This window comes from Mus caroli, chromosome 16 (genome assembly GCF_900094665.2).
Source record: "Mus caroli chromosome 16, CAROLI_EIJ_v1.1, whole genome shotgun sequence".
In the NCBI taxonomy this organism is placed as follows: Eukaryota; Metazoa; Chordata; class Mammalia; order Rodentia; family Muridae; genus Mus; species Mus caroli.
In genome coordinates, this window is record NC_034585.1 from 86,130,929 (window position 1) to 86,141,037 (window position 10,109).

Here is a 10,109-nt window from a genome sequence, read left to right on the forward strand (position 1 = left end):
GTGCACAGAGCAAAGGAGGGTGTGAACTACTCTGTAACGTTCTTCCACATTATTCTCTTCTGTCTGAGTCTCTTGCTGAGCCTAGAGCTCTGCTGGTGACCAGCAAGCTAGTAAAGTTCCTGTTTCTGTTCCCAACAGTGCTGGGGTCACAGCACACTGAGGCCCACCCCAGTCTGCTGCTTATGTGGATTTGAACTCAGCTCTTTATGCTTGCAGAGTAAGTGCTCTGACCTCCATAGCCATAGCCCAAGCCTCAAGCAGAGCTGCTTCCATAATTGTGAGTGTTCTTAGCTACTCCCAGTCCCAATTTTGTTTTGTCTGTCTGTCTGTCTTTCATTCTTCCTTCCTTCCTTCCTTCCTTCCTTCCTTCCTTCCTTCCTTCCTTGCTTCACTTTACATCCTAATTGCTGCCCCCCCTCATTCTCCCCTCACACTGTCCCTCTCCCCATGTCCTCCTCTGAGAGTGTAGAGGCCCTCCTTGGGTATCTCCCCCACCCTGGGATATCAAGTATGCAGGGCTGGGTGCATCCTTGCCCCCTGAGGCCAGACAAGGAAGCCCAGTTAGGAGACCGGATTCCACAGATAGGGAACAGCCACTGCTCCAGTTGTTTGGGACCCACATGAAGACTCTGCACATCTGCTACATGTGTGCAGGGGAAAGGGGCCTAGGTCCAGTCTATGCGTGCTCTTTGGTTGGTGGTTCAGTCTCTGAGAACCCCCAAGAATCCAGGTTAATTGCCTCTGCTGGTCTTCCTGTGGAGTTCCTGTCCTCTTTGGGCCCTTTATCCTTTCCCCAACTCTTCCATAAGAGTTCCTGGGCTCTGTCCAATGTTTGCCCATCTCTCAGTTTTAAATGCACTTTCTGGAACTGCTGGAAAACCATGTGTTTGCTCTGGAGAAGGCTGCTGAGAGACGTTCGTTCCATCCAGTGCTGTCTGTTTCTCTCCTGGAGTCTGTCGGGGTGGGGCACGTTTTCAGATGGGCATGGGCCTGGTTGAATCTTTTTTCCTGTTCCAAGAAGACCGTGAAACTATCTACAAAGAGAGTGTAATATCTTGGAAAAGGTTGCATTTGGTTTTTTTCCTTTATAAATCCGTAGGGTCATTTACTCCGCACTCAATTGTAGCAGTTTCTGACCACCAAGCCCATGTGGGCCGCTGGCATCCTATGACTTTCATTTCCTTCTGTGTGCATCTGGGATCTCAAAACTGGATTTTCAGTTCCACCCTGTTCCCTGCTTTTTATTTCAGCCCAACAAATGTTCATCCCTAGACCCATCCCACGGTCTGAGTTCTGTTTCCTGTATTTGTTCTCTGTTAAGTCAGCTGGAGAAAGCCACAGCACAGCCTAAGACCTCTGCCCTTCAGTTAGATGTGCAAGTCTTCATGAAGGAAGCTTCAGGCTTCAAATCAAACGTGGCACCTTTCCTCAAGCCCCACACACCGTCACCCTCAGGATGTAATCCTGCCTGCTGGCTGGGCCTTCTGCCACTCTCTCTCCCATAATTCTAGAGAATGCATCTTCTCTGCCGCTCTCTCTCCCATAGCTCTAGAGAATGCATCTTCATCACCAGTAGTCTTGTTCCTAGAGATGGGAAGAAGAGGTAGTGACTGACCGGTCCCTTTCCCAAGGGCTAGATGCTGCGCTAGGCTGTTTCCTCTGAGGCTTGGTTCCTTTCCTTCCTGCCTGTTTCTCTGCAGAGCCAGACCATGCCCTGCTTGACTGTCACGTGCCACGTGGTGTGGCAGTCAAGGACAAGGACTGACAGGGTCCCTGTCCTTACTCCAGTGGGGCAGATAAACAAGCAAACACGTAAATAATTGATTCCCAGCTGTTGCAGGGGCTGAAAAGAGATGCTCAACAGAACCTAATTTGGAGAGCCCACCCCCCACCCCGGCCTTCTGAGATGCAGATAGGCCTTAATCAGGGAAGCGGAAGTTGTTTTCCTAGCTGAGGAATCAGCACATTCTGTGGCTTAAAGGAGCACAGAGTCTTTGCGGAGAAGGAAGGCCTCCATCACTGATGGGAGGCACAGGGCCTGACTGTGGAGGGACAACTGCACCTCCATCCTGGTTCTGTAAGCTCAACTGCGGTGATGCTCATCTTTGTGTTTTCTTTCTGTCTTCCAGTCTTGTGGGCTGTCCTTGTCCTTGGCTCAGCTGTGTCCTCTTGACCTGTTCCCTGGGATTCTTAACCCTAGTCTTCCTTTAGTGTGTAGTATCTGCCTAGTGCCTCCCACTGAAGGCTGATTTAGAGGAGCTGTCCTCACAGCCAGGAGCCAGTGGGGCTGAAGCTGTCACCCTCCAGCATCTCAGAGGAGAAACCTTGGAAGCGGTCCAGGTGGACACACTGAGGCTTGGGGAACTCCACTCTGTGGATTGCGTATGTGGAGAGGTGCACCCGTGTTCCCAGAGGGCGGATGGAAACTCTTCCCCACCCATTCCTTATCTGGTGCAGTGGGCTTTGCTTGCAGATAGAGTGATTTTCTGAGTTCTGTGATTTTGTAGTGAGTCACTGAGCTTTAAGGGGCAAGTAGGAACCTCTTCTGTGTTGTAGAAGGGATGGGGACTTGGGCATACATGTGACTGGGGGCTGGTATGTGAGGTGGGAGCAGTCTTTGGGGACTGAGGCCTTAACTTGTAGGCCACACTAGCTCCGATGGGTGGGTCACAACTATCTGTAGCTCCAGTTCTAGGTGATCTAATGCCTTTAGATATTTAAGGGGACCAGTACACATGTACACACTTATGCTTGTGAGCAAAACTGCTCACACACATAAATAAGTATAAACAAAAAAATTAAAATAATCGTTCCTCTGTTTGCATGTGACCTTGGTTGTGTATGTGCCACAGAGAGTGTATAGAAGCCAAAGGTCAGCTTTTAAGAGTCGCTTCTCTCCTTGAGCCTTAGGGGTCGTCGGCACTGAGCTCAGGTCATCAAGCTTGTGCAGCAGGTTCGTTACCATCTCTGTGTGTGTGTCTGTATGTGCATGTGTGTGGTGTGTGTGTGTGTGTGTGCTTTTACTCAAAGCACCGTAGTTCTGTTTGCCTTGTATGTCATGCTTTCCAAACGCTCAGCCTTGAGAGTACTGAATGTACATGCAAGACTGAGATTTAATAAGTAAATGTTCTCATATGCCAGGCATGGTGGCCCGCCTTTAATCCTAGCACTCGTGAGGCAGAGACAGGCAGATTTCTGAGTTCGAGGCCAGCCTGGTCTACAAAGTGAGTTCTAGGACAGCCAGGGCTATACAGAGAAACCCTGTCTCTAACCCCCCCCTCCCCACCCCCCCCAAAAAAACATTGTTCTCATGTGAGCATGACTTTAAAAAGTTAAATGTCAGCCGGGCGTGGTGGCGCACGCCTTTAATCCCAGCACTCGGGAGGCAGAGGCAGGCGGATTTCTGAGTTCGAGACCAGCCTGGTCTACAGAGGGAGTTCCAGGACAGCCAGGGCTATACAGAGAAACCCTGTCTCGAAAAACCAAAAAAAAAAAAAAAAAAAGTTAAATGTCTGTTATAGTGACAGACAGTGGCCACAAGCACAGTTTGGCCTGCTGTGCAGTAAAGACTGCGCTAGTTAAAATCAGCATTGACTTCTTTCCTTGTGAGAACCTGAATACAAAGCAATGGAAAATAACGTCTCAGCAGTATTGTCATGATAACCCTGCCCTTCACTCCTAGCAAGGATTTTGGGAAGCTCTGGAGTCCACATGCCACACTTTGAGAATTGTTGCTGTATATAGATAGCCTTTTCTCTATCTCTACTCTAGTTTTCTACTAACCATCTATAACTCAGAATTCAACTTCTCTTAATATCTGCACTTAAAGAAATGCCGTTTTGTCTTTTTTCCTCCCCTCCCTCCCTCTCTTCCTCCCTCCCTCCCTCCCTTTCTGTTGTTGTTATTGGCTGCACAGGGTATTGAATCTAGGGTTTGCAAGTGCTCTGTCATGAGTTGTGTCCTTAGGCTTCTCATCCTAGCGAGTTCCCTGTACCACTTCCTTTGGCTGTTCCTACACCGCATCTGACACCACCTGGGCTACAGAGCGTTGTTGAGAAACTCCCTCTCCTATGACTCCCAGTACTAAGCTTTTGGTGACATCTGTTGCTGAGGTTTCTTGGTTGTCTCTGCTTATATTTGCAGTCCTGTAATTCCATCACAACAGGTCTGGCACTCACGTGTATGCCAAAGTGAAGCCATTCCAGGACGCAAGACTGGTTCAATATTTGGAAAACCAATCAACGGCGATATACCACATTCACATGATACTGTAGAAGAAAAACTACATGCTTATATCAGCTCTTTCAAAGTATTATTTTTAAGAAAATTCAGCATCCATATATGATAAAACCTCATCAAACTTGGTAGAACTTTTCAGTCTGATAGTGGACTATGGCATTAAAAAGAGCTTAAACAACTTCAACTACTTCTTCTTCTTCTTCTTCTTCTTCTTCTTCTTCTTCTTCTTCTTCTTCTTCTTTTTGTTTTTTTTGAGACAGGGTTTCTCTGTGTAGCCCTGGCTGTCCTGGAACTCACTCTGTAGACCAGGCTGGCCTCGAACTCAGAAATCTGACTGCCTCTGCCTGCCGAGTGCTGGGATTAAAGGCGTGCGCCACCACGCCCGGCTTAAACTACTTATTCTTGTACAACTTCATGCATGTCAGCGATACCTGATCCTAGTCTCCCCAGCTCTTCCTCCCCACTTAGCCCAAACATCCCAACACACAAACCTTCCTACTTTACATCCTCACATTTGTTGTTAAGAAGCCACTGAGCCCTGTTACTGGTGCTTATTGGAATCCTGACCCCTGATATTGTTGACTTTTTCTCATGCAGGTAACAGCTGCAGAGACTTCAGGGTTCAGTGGCCGTATCATGCCCTGAAGATAGCATTTCATGGTATTTCCCCCATCCTATGGCTTTTACATGTTTCTGTCCTTTTCTGTGATGTTCGCTGAACCTATGGGCTGGGGTTCATCCAGATGCTCCATCCATTTAGGACCAAGCACTCTAAACAGACAACTTGTGTTTAGTACTGACCAGTTGTGAGTCACTGCAGAGATGCTTTTCTGGCGAGTGTTGCAGGCACCAGTAATTTATGGGTAAAAGCATAAACATTTATTTTTACATTAGTTTACTTTATGTGTACAGGTGTTTTGCTTGCGTGAATGTTTGTGCACTGCACTGTGTATAGGCCTGGTACCTTTGGAAGCTAGCAGAGGAACTAGAATTACAGACAATTGTGAGCTTCCATGTAGGTGCTGGGAATTGAACTCAGGTCCTCTGGAAAACAATCAGTGCTCTTAACTGCTGAGCCATCTGTCAGATGAATAAAAAGGCAGTTGGACAACATGTCCTTTATCAAAGTAGTAGTAGTAGGTTCATCCCCAGGGCATATGAGCTCTGAGCTGTGGGCTTTGGACCAGGTTTACAGGACCAGGCCTGCCTGAATTTGTTCCTGTGGAACAGGCCTCAGGTCTGATCCAAAAGGAGCAGGTTTTATGCATAGCTCTCTAGCCACCATTGCATCAGTGGGCACATCGTGCCCTGCAGGCTGACACTGTATGTGGCGTGCAGGGATAATGTGGATGGCTTCCCGCAGAGGCTAGTCAGCAGGGAGGAAGTTTTCAAGTCAGCTCCAGCTTGGTCTCTCTTTGTCTCTCTACCAACGTGTGTTACGTTGTCTGCAGCAGAGTGTCACCATCTAGTTCTGGCCACAAGGGTGGGTAGCCTGTGGGGGCCTTTTGGTCAGTATGCCTTAGGGAGGTATCCCATGACTGACACTGAGACTTTTATATGATAATTCGTATATTCGGAAGGAGTCATTGTCCACCAGGGTCGGAAATCTGTTTCTAAACTCATTTTTTTTTTTTCAATTATGCTTTTAATTATTTTACAAAGTAGTGAGCTTCTATAGTTTTTTTTAAATGTGTTTTTATTTATGTATATGTGTGTGTACCTACTTGTCTATATGTGTGCAGGATGCATGCAATGCCCACAGAGACTAGGGGAAGGCATTAGCACCTCTGAATATAGGACTATATGCAGCTGCTAGCCATTCCTCAGTGGGTATGTGATGGGACCTGCAAGAGGTCTTAACCACTGAGGATGCTCTTAAGCTCTGCTGTGTGTGTGTATGTGTGTGTGTGTGTGTGTGTGAGAGAGAGAGAGAGAGAGATCATCTATCTATCTATCTATCTATCTATCTATCTATCTAACAGAACAACTTCTAGAACCAACAGTTTACTTAAAAGACTTGTACAGTCAGTGGTGCTGGCACCTGAAAATGACACGCCAGCAGTATGGCTATTGGTATTTTCCCACACAGACCTAATTTCAAGTGACGGGGCAAGGTGTGTTACCATTTCAAGCTCGAGAGGTGTGAGAGGTGGCAGAGCGTAGAAACTGCAGCTCCTTTGCAGCCGTGGCATGTTTAACTGTGTGGTGTCCCCACCTCACCAACAGGACTGATGGCGTTCTGGTCATGCTGTTGTAAGGGTGGTCAGGCAGTTAGCACAGAGCCTCTGCATAGGAAATGACAGTCTTACCATCACCTTAATACATGCATGGAGTGTGGGCTTTAAGACAAAAATGGGAGGTATTGTGTATTTCTTACTTGCAGATAGATTGTCAGGCCTCACATTGCTCCTCAGTTGTTCGTTATCTGGAAGAATTACCTTTTCCTTTAAGCTTGGAAGAAAGAAGAGGGCCAGCTAGCTGCATGATAGGCTTCAAGTGGTCCACTAACTCAGAAAATACTGGACACAGTGCTTGCAAGTCAACATTAAAAGGATAAACAGCTAAGTTAAAAAGTGGGGAGAGGTATGAATAGGCATTTTTCCAAAGAAAATAAACAAATGGTCAACAAACTCATGAAAGATGCTCTACATGATGGAAACAAGATTGCACTTCTCACTAGGATGGCTACTGTTTAAATAACAAAAGGAAGGTGCCAAGTGCTGGTCGGGATGCTAGCCAAGCAGAGTCCTCGCCTCACAGGCTGTTGGTGGGAGTGTCAGTGTTCGACTGCTGTGGAAAGCAAGCAGAGAGCAAGCGCTTGCTTGTCAGTAGTTAAATACGGAGTTATCATATGGCCCTGCAAATTCATTCCTACGCACACAGGCAGCAGAATAGAAAGCAGGTGTTCACATGCAAGTGAGCGTTCACAGCGGCACTGTGCTGGGGCTCCTTTCCAGGTTCTGGAAGTGATTGTTGCACATCATTGGTGCACGTATTAAATGTCACTGAGCTAGAATGGCGAGTTTTATGTATGCTACATCATTATTCAATAAAGGACAGAAATGTAACATGATGCTTATTCCTAGCTTACTGTAGTACTGATTTTCCTAAAACAACTTACTTAAACCTTATTTTGGGTCATTTTAGGAAATCTTTTCAGTTCAATGAAATATTTCATAATTCTTGTCTTATAACCCCTAGAAAAGGTGGGAAAAGAAAGCAGGCTGTGAAGGTTTTGACATCTGCTTTTAGTGCAACATCCATCGTAGCAATACAGACTGGTCCCCAGGGGCTAGCAGGAAGCAGACTGCCTGCTCGCCTTGCTTTATACATAACGGTGCTTGCTGCTACTCCACTTCACCCAGTACACTGGCAGCTCTCCAAAACGTAACAACTCCGTCCCTTTGTGGCCAGTGGTTTAGGTGCTGGTGTGTGTGTGTGTGTGTGTTGTTTTGGTTCTACCAAAGTTTTCTAAGGTAAGCTCTTTGGGATCTCCAGTCTGTGCAAACAGAAAACCAGATGACTTTGTTACTGCTCAGGAGTGACTAGATTTGTAACCCAGGTGTTCTTTTCAGGACATCATAGTTTCTTGTTTAGGCAAGAACACATTTTACATTAACTTTGCCATACTTAGCCCCTCAAACTTTTAAAGAGTTTAATATATTTTAAGTATGACAGTGACAACTAATATTTACTATTTTTCATGCCTAGGCAGTATTCTAAATAATTCTGTGGGTAATCACCCCCCAAATGGCAGAACAGGTACTGTCACTTTCATTTTATATCCAGAGTACAATATAGTTGAGTAGCTCAACTTTAGTGTAGGGGCTGGTAGGTGGCACATGTGGCCTTTGGACTCACAATGTCTGCCCTGTTAGCACTAGGGTGTGTGTTTTTTCTTACAAACATTGCCTAATGCAGCTCTCGGGCAATGTCTGCGTGGCACTTCTACTTGCAAAGCCTACCCCTTACCTCATCGTAGTACTGCACTGAGAGGTTGGGGAAGGGGTTGGGTTGGGCAGGGGCCCTAGCTAGCTAGTCAGCCCTAGGGGTTGGCTGAGAAGTGAGGGTGAGCTATCGGCGTCAGTCAGACCTCATGCTCTGGTGCTTCTGGTCCTGTTTGCTGGTTGGACTTTCCCGCTGAAGAGTATCCTTGTACACGGCTTTCTGACCCCTTAAAATGAGACATTTTCACAGCTTTCTCCAAACTCCGTAAGTATTCGAATCAGGCATTTATCCCATTTGAGCCTTCCTAGGGGTTTTGCTACCAACCAGAGAGAAGAGAAAAGATTGTAGGAGAGGCAGTATTAGGAAGATAAACTTTTTTTGGGGGGTGGGAGGGTTGGTTTTTCGAGACAGGGTTTCTCTGTGTAGCCCTGGCTGTCCTGGAACTCACTCTGTAGACCAGGCTGGCCTCGAAATCAGAAATCCGCCTTCCCTCTGCCTCCCAAGTGCTGGGATTAAAGGCGTGCACCACCACTGCCCGGCGAAAGATGGACTTTTAAAAGAGGGTTTCAGAACACTGTTTTTTATTACCAGCTAGAAGCAATCTCCAGAAAGAGACTGAGGAGAGCCCAGTGGATAAAGCTCTTGATGTACCAGCATGTGTTTGGGTCTCTAGCTCTCATGTCAAATGTGGCAGGCATGGCAGTTGTACTGCTTAGTGTTCGTCAGCCGAACGCTGTCCTAGACACATCTGGGAAGAGGACGCCTCAACTGAGGAAATGGCTGGGTCAGATTTGCCTGGGGGGGGGTGCATTTTCTTGATTGCTAATCGATGTAGGAGGACTCTGCGGACTGGGGGTGTTCTATCCCTAGGCAGATCATGGGGAGCAAACCAGTAAGCTGCATTCCTTCATAGTCTGCTGCAGTTCCTGCCTCCACAGTCCTTCTCTGGCTTCCCACAGGGATGGACTATAACCTGCAAGTCAGATAACCCCTTTCCTTTCAACTTGACTTAGTCAGTGTTTAATCGTAGCAATAGAAAACAATCCAGGACTGTAGCCCAACTCTAGTACTAGTGTTCAGGAGGTAAAAGTGAGATTCTCAGCGCCACTCTACTAGCACAGATTGCCATGTCTGAATTGAAAGAGAGACCCTGTCTCACTAAATAATAAAAAGGGGAGTCACTGAAGAAGGTATCCAACATCAACCTCTTTGACCTCTACATATGTACATGCATACATTCATACATATGTTCATACATACCACACACGTAATACATGGACAAAAGAAAATAGAAGAATGAGCAGAAAGGAGTTACAATGTTAGTGAATAGTATGTCAGTATAGCAGTATGGGTTTGGAGGGTCATGACTGAATCTTGTTGGTTTGGGTAGCTGATGAGAGCACATCATAGTAGGAAGCACAGTGGAGGATACTCAGTTTTGTGTGGGATGTGGAGGGACCATCTCTTCAGCACACACCCAAGTCCCATCAAGTCCCACCTCTTAAAGGTTCACAGTGCCTCTCCACCTTCACCCATTAGGTTTTAACCACCAGGGCCTTTGAGTGACCCTGCATATTCAAGCTACAGCAATGTTGTGATTGGGTTTCTTGGATTTGGTTATGAAAATAAAAATCATCAGCTTCTCTGGGGGTCCTGTGGTGTCACACTGAAGTCTTGGTGGGATTGTGTCATGAAGAATGAGCTAGGACCTTTAGCAGTAAATCAGGTATGGCCAGGAGATCTAAACCTTCTGAGGCTGAAGAATGCCAGAATACTTCATTTCTATGATATCGAAATGCCATATTTGGTTTTAAATGAACTGGAAAGCTGTAGACAAGAGCGCTGCTTCATCCCTCTACCCTGTGTGTGAACTGAGAAACTGTAGACAAGAGCGCTGCTTCATCCCTCTACCCTGTGTGTGA

The 10,109-nt window shown here is 46.5% G+C and overlaps 1 protein-coding gene across 5 annotated transcripts in view; it reads left to right on the forward strand.

Moving 5' to 3' along the window:
* Window positions 1–10,109, forward strand: part of Itsn1 (intersectin 1) — a 187,515-nt gene that overhangs the window by 10,365 nt on the left and 167,041 nt on the right. Inside the window, exon 1 of one of the 5 annotated variants that reach the window (XM_029470689.1) lies at window positions 7,652–8,451. The exons of the other annotated variants lie outside the window; for them this stretch is intronic. The gene's annotated coding sequence lies outside the window, so the exon portion shown is untranslated. Of the gene's footprint in view, window positions 1–7,651; window positions 8,452–10,109 lie in introns of those variants that run through there. 5 annotated transcript variants of the gene reach the window in all.